The sequence below is a fragment of the Schistocerca americana genome, chromosome 7 (genome assembly GCF_021461395.2).
Source record: "Schistocerca americana isolate TAMUIC-IGC-003095 chromosome 7, iqSchAmer2.1, whole genome shotgun sequence".
NCBI lineage: Eukaryota > Metazoa > Arthropoda > Insecta > Orthoptera > Acrididae > Schistocerca > Schistocerca americana.
In genome coordinates, this window is record NC_060125.1 from 94,072,899 (window position 1) to 94,084,882 (window position 11,984).

Consider the following 11,984-nt stretch of genomic DNA (forward strand, 5'->3'; position numbering starts at 1 on the left):
TGCACCTCTGTCCACATTAAACCCTCCCACCACAGACAGTACCTGCATTTTGACAGCTGTCACTCCTTTCACACCAAAAAATCCCTCCCATACAGTCTGGCCACCTAGGAACAGCATATCTGTATTGACAAAAACTCCCTCGCTCAGTATGCTAAGGATCTCACCAAGGACAGGCACCAAGGACAGGCACTGTCCCCCAGACCTATTCTGCAAGATGATTTCCCTTGCCATGTCCTCTCACACCCCCTATCCTCCCACCACCCTGAAAAGCCACAAAGGAGTGTCTCCTTCATCACCCAGTACCACTCCAGACTGGAACAACTGAACCACATCTTTTGCCAGGGCCTTAATTACCTATTACCATGCCCTGTAATGAGAGATATCCCACCCCTTCTAAATCGGTGTTCTGCCGCCAACCTCCACAACATCCTAGTCCATCCCTATGCCACTGCTAACCCCAACCCCTTGCTGTAAGGATCATATCCCTGTGGGAGATCCAGGTGCAAAATCTGCCCAATCCACCCGCCGAGCCCTGCCACAGGTTTATCCTATCCCATTAGGTGTTGGGCCACTTGTGAAAGTAGCCATTTCATTTACCAGCTCTGCTGTAATCATTGCACAGTTTTTTATAATGGTATGACTACCATACAGCTGTCCACCAGGATGAACGGCCACTGCCACACTGTGCCCAAGAGCAAAGTAGACCACCCTGTGGCACAACATGCAGCTGAACATGACATGCTTGACTTCAATGGTTGCTTCACTGCCTGAGCCATCTGGATCCTTCCCTCCACCACCAGGTTTCCTGAACTGAGCAGATGGGAGTTATCCTTATGACACATTCTATGCTCCTTTAATTACCCTCACCTCAACCTAGGGGAACATACTGTACCCATACATGCCACCCAACAGTTTCCCTCTGTCCTATCATCTCCTCCCCAACCTTATTTATTTGCAACCTTCTGCCAATGCATCCCCCCCCCCCCCCCACCCCCAATCTTTCCCTGGTCCTCCTCCTTTTTTCCTCCAGTTTTCCCCACCTCCCAACCCCACTAACTCCCAACACTGCACCTGTTGGCAGTCTAGTTCCTCCACACTCCACCAGACAGAATTTCTCTCTCTCCCCACCTGTACACTACTGTCCTTTCCCCATCCCATCCAGATTGCTGCTTGCATCCTACATGATAGTTACACCCCAGCCCATGATTCTGGAGCTGGCGGTCGTGTGTGGGTGAGGTATGCTTGCTTGTGTCTACGAATGGTATGTGAGTCTCTCTTTTACTGATGAAAGCTTGGGCCAAAAGCTTACATAAGTGTCTTTTAATTGTGCCTGTATGCAACTTGACGTTTCTTCTGTATTTTCCTTACAGTAAGTAGCAATTTGTCTTTTCCTACAATGTTGTAATTGGTGTTTCTTATGTTGCTGCAGTAGAACTACAGTTCTTTCCTCAATTTGAAGAACTTTAAGCACAATTCATTTAGCAACAGGTTTGTGCACCACCTCACTGGCATAACTCCATACATGATTTCTTAAGTGATATTGTATCCAAACACTGGACTGGCCTCAAGTGGGTGGATGACAGAGCTCGTTTTGCATGACCTCCATGTTTACCCAATCTGAAGCTGTGCGAGTTTTACCTTTGCAGGTTCATAAGCCCCTGAACTATGGACCGTGCAGTTGGTGGGGTGGCTTGTGTACCTCAGCAATACACACAGCCATACCGTAGGTGCAACAGCATAGTAGGGGTATCTGTTGAGAAGCCAGACACACGCATGGCTCCTGAAGAGGGACAAGCAGCTTTTTCAGTAGTTGCAGGGGCAACGGTCTGGATGACTGACTGAGCTGACCTTGTAACATCAACCAAAATGGACTTGCTGTTCCAGTACTGTGAATGGCTGTAAGCAAGAGGAAACCACAGCCAATTTTTCCCGAGGGCATGCAGCTCCACTGTATAGTTAAATGATGATGGCACCCTCTTAGGTAAAATATTTCAGAAGTAAATTGGCCCCCATTCGGAACACAAGGCGAGGACTATCTCAGTGGGGGTGTCATCATCAGGTAAAACAAAACGGGCATTCTATGCCTCAGGACGTGGAACATTAGACCTCTTAATTGGCCATGTAGGTTAGAAAACTTAAAAAGCGAAGTGAATAGGTTGAAGATAGATATAGTGAGAATTATGAAGTTCAGTGCCAGCATGAACAGAACTTATGGTCAGGTGAATACAGGGTTATAAATACAAAATCAAATAGGGTAATGCAGGAGTATGTTTAATAATGAATACAAAAATAGGAATGCAATTAAGCTACTATAATAGCATAGTGAACTCATTATCATGGCCAAGAACAGACATGAAGCCCACACCCATCGCAGTAGTACAAGTTTATATGCTTAGTAGCTCTACAGATGAGGAAAATATTGAAATATATGATGAGATAAAAGAAATTATTCAGATAGTTAATGTAGATAAATATTTAACTGTGATACACTGGAATTCAATAGCAGGAAAAAGAAGAGAAGGAAAAACTTCGTAGGTGAACATGCATCAGTGGAAAGGAATGAAAGAGGAAGCCGCCTGGTAGAATTTTGCACAGAGCCTAATTTAATCATTTAATTTAAGAATCATGAAATAAGGTTCTATACGTGGAAGAGACCTGGAGACACCGGAAGGTTTCAGACTGATTATATAATGGTAAGACAGAGATTTCGGAACTACATTTTACATATAAGATGTTTCCAGGGGCAGATGGGGATTCTGGCCACAGTTTATTGGTTGTGAACTGTAGATTAAGACTAAAGAGTTTTTGCAAAAAGGTAGGACATTAAAGAGATGGAATCAGGATAAGTTGAAAGAACTGGAGGTGAGTGTGAGTTTCAGAGAAAGCAATGGGCAATGATTGACTAGAACATGGGAAAGGGTCACAGTAGAAGATGAACGGGTAGCTCTGAGAGATGAAGTAGTGAAGGCAGCAGCTGATGATCAAATAGGTAACAAGGCAAGGGCTAGTAAAGCTCCTTGAATAACATGTGAGTTACTGAATTTATGTGATGAAACGAGAAAACATAAAAATGCAGCAAATGAAGCAGGCAAAAGGGAATACAAATGTTTAAAAAATGAGATTGACAGGAGGTGCAAAATAGCTAAGTACAAATGGCTATAGGATAAATATAAGGGTTCAGATGCATATATCATTAGGGAAGAATAGATACTGCCTACACGAAAATTAAAGAGGCCCTTGGAGAAAAGAGAAGCAGCCGTATGAATATCAAGAGCAAAGATGAAAAACCAGTCCTAAGCAAAGACAGGAAAACTGAAAGTGGAAGGAGTTCACAATGTGTCTATACAAGGGAGATGAACTTGCTGGCAATATTATAGGAATGGAAGAGGATATCAATGAAGAGAAGATGGGAGACATGATACTGTGAGAAGAATTTGACAGAGCAAGGGAAGACCTAAGTCAAAACAAGGCCCCAGGAGTAGACGACATTCCAACAGGCATACTGACAGCCTTGGGAGAGCCAGCCATGACAAAACTCTGCCATCTGCAGTGCAAGATATATAGATATATAAGACAGGGGAAATACCCACAGACTTCAAGGAGAATGTTGTAATTCCAAACCCAAAGAAGGCAGGTGCTGACAGGTGTGGATATTACTGAACCATAAGTTTAATAAGTCATGGTTGCAAATTACTAACATCAATTCTCTACAGAAGAATGGAAAAACTGGACGAAACTGACTGCAGGTAAGATCAATTTGGATTCCAGATAAATGTGGGTACACACGAAGCAATATTGATGCTACAACTAATCTTAGAAGCCAGGTTAAGTAAGGGCAAACCTACGTTTAAAGCATTTGTAGATTTAGAGGAAGCTTTTTACATTGCTGATGGAAATACTCTCTTCAAATTCTGAAGGCTGCAGGGGTAACATGTTGTTGTTGTTTTTATGGTCTTCAGTCCAGAGACTGGTTTGCTGCAGCTCTCCATGATACTCTAACCTGAGCAAGCCTCTTCATCTCCAAGTAAGTACTGCAACTTACAGCCTTCTGAATCTGCTTAGTATATTCATCCCTTGGTCTCCCTCCACGCTTCCCTCAAATACTCAATTAGTGATCCCTTGATGCCTCGGAACATGTCCTACCAAATGATCCCTTCTTCTATTCAAGTTATGCCACAGATTCCTCTTCTCCAGAGTTCTATTCAGTACCTCCTTATTAGTTGTGTGATCTACCCATCTAATCTTCAGCATTCTTCTGTAGCACCACATTTTGAAAGCTTCTATTCTCTTCTTGTCTCAACTATTTATCGTCCATGTTTTACTTTCATACATGGCTACACTCCATACAAATACTTCCAGAAAAAAGGTTCCAGACACTTAAACTACACTTGACATTAACAAATTTCTCTTCCTCAGAAACGCTTTGCTTGCCATTGCCAGTCTACATTTTATACCCTCTCTATTTCGACCATCATCAGTTATTTTGCTCCCCAAATAGCAAAACCCATCTACTACTTTAAATGTCTCGTTTCCTAATCTAATTCCCTCAGCATCACCTGATTTATTTGACTACATTCCACTATCTTCATTTTGCTTATGCTGATGTTCATCTTATATCCTCCTTTCAAGACACTGTCCATTCCAGGTCCTTTGCTGTCTCTGACAGAATTACAATGTCACTGGCTAACCTCAAGGTTTTTATTTCTTCTCCATGGATCTTAATTCCCACTCCAAATTTTTTGTTTTCTTTACTGCTTGCTCAATATACAGATTGAATAACATCAGGGATAGGCTACAACCCTGTCTCACTCCCTTCACAACCACTGCTTCCCTTTCGTGCCCCTTGACTCTTATCTGGTTTCTGCGCAAATTGTAGATTGCCTTTTTGTGCCCCTCCATTCTTACAACTGCCATCTGGTTTTTGTACAAATTGTACATAGCCTTTTGCTCTGTGTATTTGACGCCTTCCATCTTCAGATTTCAAAGACAGTATTCCAATCAACATCGTCCACAGCTTTCTCTAAGTCTACAAATGCTAGATACGTAGGTTTGCTTTTTCTTAATCTATCTTCTAAGGTAAGTAGTTGTAGGGTCAGTATTGCCTCACGTGTTCCAACATTTCTATGGAATCCAAACTGATCTTCCCCGAGGTCGGCTTCTACCAGTTTTTCCATTCGTCTGTAAAGAATTCGTGTTAGTATTTTGGAGCCTTGACTTATTAAACTGACAGTTCGGTAATTTTCACAACTGTCAGCACTTGCTTTCTTTGGGATTGGAATTATTATATTCTTCTTGAAGTCTGAGGGAATTTCGCTTGTCTCATACACCTTGCTCACCAGATGGTAGAATTTTGTCAGGGCTGGCTCTTCCAAGGCTATCTGTAGTTCTAATGTAATGTTGTCTACTCCCAGGGCCTTGTTTTGACTTAAGTCTTTCACTGCTATGTCAAGCTCTTTACTCAGTATCATACCTCCCACTTCATATTCATTTATGTTCTCTTGCATTTCCTTAATATTGCCCTCAAGTACATCGCCCTTGTATAGACCCTCTATATACTCCTTCCACCTTTCTGCTTTCCCTTCTTTGCAAAGAACTGGGTTTCCATCTGAGCTCTTGATATTCATACAAGTGGCTCTCTTTTCTCCACAGGTCTCTTTAATTTTCCTGTAGGCAGTATCTATCTTACCCCTAGTGAGATAAACCTCTACATCCTTACACTTGTCCTCTAGCCATCCCTGCTTAGCCATTTTGCACTTCCTGTCGATCTCATTTTTGAGACGTTTGTATTCCTCTTTTCCAGCTTCATTTACTGCATTTTTTATATTTTCTCCTGTCATCAATTAAATTCAATAGCTCTTCTGTTACCCAAGGATTTCTACTAACCCTCATCTTTTTACCCACTTGATCCTCTGCTGCCTTCACTATTTAATCTCTCAAAGCTTACAATTCTTCTTCTATTGTATTTCTTTCCCCCATTCTTGTCAATCATTCTTTAATGCTCTCTCTGAAATTCTCTACAAACTCTGGTTCTTTCATTTTATCCAGGTCCCATCTCCTGGAATTCCCACCTTGCAGTTTCTTCATTTTCAATCTACAGTTCATAACCAATAGATTGTGGTCAGAGTCCACATCTGCCCCTGGAAATGTCTTACAATTCGAAACCTGGTTCCTAAATCTCTGTCTTGCCATTACATAATCTATCTGAAACCTCCAGGCTTCTTCCATGTATACAACCTCCTTTCATGATTCTTAAATCAAGTGTTAGCTATGATGCTCTGAGTAAAACTCTACCAGGAAGTTTCATCTTTCATTCCTCACTCCCATTCCATATTCACCAACTACTTTTCCTTCTCTTCCTTTTCCTACTATCGAATTCCAGTCTCCCATGATTATTAAACTGTCGTCTCCCTTCATTATCTGAACAATTTCTTTCAGCGCATCATACATTTCTTCAATCTCTTCATCATCTGTGGAGCTAGTTGGCTTATAAATTTGTACTATTGTGGTAGGCATGGGCTTTGCATCTTGGCTACAATAATGCATTCACTATGTTGTTCATAGTAGGTTACCTGCACTCCTATTTTTCCATTCATTATTAAACCTACTCCTCCATTACCCCTACTTGATTTTGTATTTATTACTCTGTATTCACCTGACCAGAAGTCTTGTTCCTCCTGCCACCGAATTTCACTAATTCGTACTATATCTAACTTTAAGCTATCCACTTTCCTTTTTAAATTTTCTAACCTACCTGCCCAATTAAGGGATCTGACATTTCATGCTCCGATCCATAGAACGCCAGTTTTCTTTTTCCTGATAACGACGTCCTGAGTAGTCCCTGGCCTGAGATCCGAAATATTTTACCCAAGAGGACATCATCATTATTTAACCATACAGTAGAGCTGCTTGCCCTCAAGAAAAATTATGGCTGTAGTTTCCCCTTGCTTTCAGCCGATTGCAGTACCAGCACAGCAAGGCCATTTTGGTTAATGTTACAAGGCCTGATCAGTCAATTATCCATACTGTTGCTCCTGCAACTACTGAAAAGGTTTGCTGCCCTTCTTCAGGAACCACATGTTTGTCTGGCCTCTCAACCGATACCCCTCCATTGTGGTTGCATCTACGGAATGGTTATCTGTATCGCTGAGGCACGCAAGCCTACCCACCAACGGCAAGGTCCATGGTTCATGGAGTAACATATAGGGACGAAAAAGCTAGTTACAACTTGTACAGAAATCAGACAATAGTTATAAGAGTCGAATGGCATGGAAAGGAAGCAATAACTGAGAAGGAGTGAGACAGGGTTGAAGCCTATCACCAATGTTATTCAATCCGTACAATGAGCAAGCAGTAAAAGAAATGAAAGAAAAATTTGGAGAAGGAATTAAAATTCAGAGAGAATAAATAAAAACTTTGAGGTTGGCCACTGACATTGTCATTGTGTCAGGGTCAGCAAAGGTCTTGGAAGAGTATTTGAATGGAATGGACAGTACCTTGGAAGGAGAATATAAGATGAATGTCAACATAAGGAAAACAAGGATAATAGAATGTTGTCGAATTATGTCAGGTGATGCTGAGGGAATTAGATTAGGGAAGCAGACACTTAAAGTAGGAGGTGAGTTTTCCTATTTGGGCAGTAACATAACTGACAATGGATAATGTAGAGAGGATACAAAAATGCAGATTGGCAAGAAAATTATTTCTGAAGAAGAGAAATTTGTTAACATCAAGTATAGATTTACGAGTTTGGAAGTCTTCTGTGAAATTATCTGTCTGGAGTGTAGCTATGTACGGATGTAAAACTTGGACAATAAACAGTTTATACCAGGAGAGCATAGAAGCTTTTGAAATGTAGTGCTACAGAAGAATGTTGAGGAGCAGATGGAAAGATCACCTAACAAATGAACAGAATTGGAGAGACAAGAAATTTGTGGCACAACCTGACTAGAAGAGAGGATCGGTTGACAGGAAGCATTCTGAGACATCAAGGGACCAATTTAGTATTTGATGGAAGTGTGAGAGGTAAAAATCGTAGAGGCAGACCAAGAAATGACTACAGCAAGCAGATTCAGAAGTATGTAAGTTGCAGTAGTTATTCGGAGATTATGAGACTTGCACAGGATAGAGCATGGAGAGTTGAACCAAACTAGTCCTCAGACTGAAGGCTGCCACAACAACAACAACAACAACAACAACAAAGGATCAGCTACCAGCTGATCTACCAAAATTTAGCAACAGCATTGTTGCAACAATTACTCTTGACAATATGATCAAGGTTTGAGAAGAACTCACCTATCGACAAGATGTGTGACTAATAGTGCTCACATTGAACACTTGTAAGTAAAAGTTCAGCTTTCCAACACTACAGAATGGCTGCTGGGAGAGGCAGTTGGGATTTCAGTTCCACCACTGATGAAGAAAGCATCTGTCCCTTCTCCATGTGGGAACTGTATTCTGCATTAGCTACAGCCTGTTACACGTCACCCTGTCATGATACGGTCCATTACAGTACATTATAGCAGCTCACAGGGTGTTTCTCTTTCATTTGAGGTATTATTTTTAATTGGGTGGGAAGCCTTAAAACCCATACTGAAGCACAGCACATGTCATACAGCATTCATTTGACCACTACATACATGAGTTATCATCTGAATGAAGAAGTATTAAATTAAAGTTAAACTGGGAATACACACATAAAATGGGATTATAATCAGAAATTGACTCATTTCTCACATTATTACAAATTAATTGCTTGGCATTTTCCTGCTTATTGTCTGAAAGGATATGGAATATATACATATAATTATAGCACGACAAAAATGGAGTAGGCTTACAGACTATAACTACACCATTAAATTTATATTCAAAGTTGCAAAATTCTCTATGCCCACAGCTGGTACGAATAAAGGGAAATAAAGTCACCTGTGGAGTTATTTGCTCTATAACGCATTTGTTGTTCAAGTGACTGTAATTCTATGTACAACAAGGATACAGAAGACAAGATTAATTACAGTGTACTTGAAAGCAAGCACATAAACATTAATTATAGCTTTGTGTCTTTTTAAACAGTATGGAGTAAAAAGTTACTTTTGAGTGAAATAAAGCAGGCAGTGCATATTTATTAATGCAGTTGCTAACAGCTGCTTCCTTTTGTTAATGAACATGTTGCCCTGTCTGACACCTCTGAAGGTTCTTCTTTACGATGGGATCTAAAGAATGTGAATAAACAAAGAAATTTATAAATTGAGTCATTATCACAAGACAAACATGCTATTAATATGTTATGTATCTATTATTTGTGTATAATGATTACATAGCAATAAATGTAATAGAAGTCTTAAGCATACATTCTTAGTTTAAAGACTAAGTGGTATACAGTATTTATTAAGGATATGCAGTGAACATAAACAACTGAGAAAAATGTGCACCGAAGAAAATCGGTAGGTACACAGTCTACAACAAGCAACGTGATCCTGTGTTATAATAAATGGGAATATACTCAATGCTGGATCTAACCAATATTGATATTCTACAGCCTGACTCTGGAGCTACATAATAAACTGAATTTTAAGCAAAGCAGCAAATTTCAATTCAATATATGAAGTCTCACAAACCTAATCACTGAAAATATTTTCTCATTCAACAAATTGGAAGTTTATAACACTTATTGCTTTTACAACAAGTTATTTATTTCCTTGATAAATTAATGATAAGTGTGCGATGATAGGCCTACTACTGTTTCGAAAGGTTAAGTTTCCGGTGAGTTCCAACATGTAGTAGCCTAACTCATCGCTGTACTAGAAATCAGAATCCCAAACATGTTACTCCATAACAATGAAACCACGTATTATATTCCAGTGGACACAGAGCTATCCTGATTTGGATTTTCTAAATTGTTATTTACTTGCCGTATACTGTTCAATCATAACTACAAATTATGGGGCATTTTTCCCTGTGTGGGGAAACTCGGGAGTATCTTAAGAATTTCCCAATACCTACAAATTATTCATTGCGCCTTGTTGGGACTTTATTAATTACACCGTTACGCCTTTTCGTTTGGCATCCGCACTATCACAATTTGCACAAATAAAATATAATCACGAATCGAAAATTTAATCTGTTTAATATGCTGAGGCATACCACTGTTAAATTCGTCATATAAGGTATACTTTGTTAATTCACTAGTTGTTATTCAGAATCTCTCAATCCACATTATTTTCCTATCGTTGCCCTCGCCAGCAGTTAATTCACTTCTTAGTTTATCATAGATTTCAACAGCGCCAAACTACACTGAACCATACTGTACACATTGTGATAAAATAGTGTTACTGTGTTAGCATTAGATATCGAGCGCGGCAGTAACGAAAATCTGCACTTCGTTGGCAAAGTTAACATTGAAATACAAAACCACAACCAGTTCCAACAAAGACGTTTCATTTATCAATCTTCAACTATTTCTACGTACACTTTCGTGTGTTTCGTAATACTGTTTGGTCCTGCAGTATTATATACCTCAAAAGTGCGTCACTTTCGTTTAGACATGTATGGTCCTAATACTTTGTTAAGTTGTAAAAGTGAAATGGCTCGTTGCGCTTCCGCCTCTTGTTTTACATTTACATTTTCTGTATATTAGTGGCTTCCGTGTTGCAAGTAGAGTTCACATTAAGTCTTTCAGTATAACAACATGCCTACGAACAATATGACAATGTACCTACTTTGTTACTACGTTTCTGGTGTGTCATCAAATAAGAGCTGAAATCTTCCAATCAGAATGTTTCTATGAGGCTCATTTCATGCTTTACATATAATCGAATTTCATTTCAGCCAATGACTACTACAGGCTTCACCGGAACCACATTCGTAGCTTCATTATAATTATAAACAAACAACTAATCTTGTACACTACTGGTGGTCACGTGATGAATGTTGACGTCATTTTCCTCGGGCACACTGCAGAAAACACGTGACTAGCCTCCGCAAGATGCATTTTTTTCTGTTCAACTTTCAGCATGCGCTTGTATTTTCAACAGTGCAAGCACGCATGCGTAATTTGTCCGAATTGAAGAGTGTGCTTCATAACGCGTTTCTTCTCTGCATCGGTAGCAATCTCTTGCGCTATTTAGCAGACGACAAGCAGCTGTAGCCATTGTAGGGATGTGCCTGACGATTTTGTGCACTGATATCTAAATTGAAAATTACAAAGAAAGAACTTTATGGAGGAATACAAACGAAGAGATGTCATATGGAAAACAACTAGTATGAATTATTGAAATAAAAATTTGGAGTATGAAACGTTTTTTACTGATTACAAGTATTGCTTTGATTTGGCATTTGCCATTAAAAAGAATTAAGGTCATTGGGAAGTCAAATACCTGCATAACACACGGGATTTAAAAAAAATGAGCTATCACCTTACAAAACCTAAGCAGACATGCCAAAATGAACACTACAATAAAAGCGTACCGGCCCAATGAAAATAAAAATCTATGATAAAGTTTTACAGGTAGCAAAAAATCCAAGTAATGATTCACATATCAACAAGGGAAGCAATAATTCGAAAACGATTTGGAATATTATAAAGATAGGAAAATGTAAAACTCCAACCTACAGCTTCAAAATCAAAACTGAGGGTAAAGTGATAGAAGATGCGCATCAGACTCCCAATATATTCAATGAACGTTTTGTGAGCATAGCACCAATCGTAATTAAAGTACGTACAATCATACAAATAAAAAACATGAAAGTACCAACTTGTGAAACTATAATGTTTCTATACCCAGTAACAGAATCTGAGGAGAGAAATGCTATTAATAGGCCTAAATTAAAAAATAAAATATCCAGCGGTATTGACAGAATTCCAGATAAGGAACTCAAATATAGCTATACCAGTATAGATTCTCTTTATTAATACTTCCTTCAGGACAAGGGTATTCCCATCTAAATCTAGTTACCATAATAAAGCCTCTTTACGAAAAGGATAGTGC

General features: G+C 39.5%; 1 protein-coding gene across 2 annotated transcripts in view; it reads right to left on the reverse strand.

Moving 5' to 3' along the window:
* The window catches only part of LOC124621904, a 144,964-nt gene extending 133,825 nt beyond the window's left edge, over positions 1–11,139 (reverse strand). Inside the window, exons 1-2 of one of the 2 annotated variants that reach the window (XM_047147398.1) lie at positions 10,716–11,139; positions 9,088–9,209 (exon numbers count right to left, since the gene is read on the reverse strand). The gene's annotated coding sequence lies outside the window, so the exon portion shown is untranslated. The remainder of the gene's footprint in view (positions 1–9,087; positions 9,210–10,715) is intronic. The other variant, XM_047147399.1, reaches the window with a different exon arrangement.
* Between the last annotated feature and the right edge of the window lie 845 nt (positions 11,140–11,984).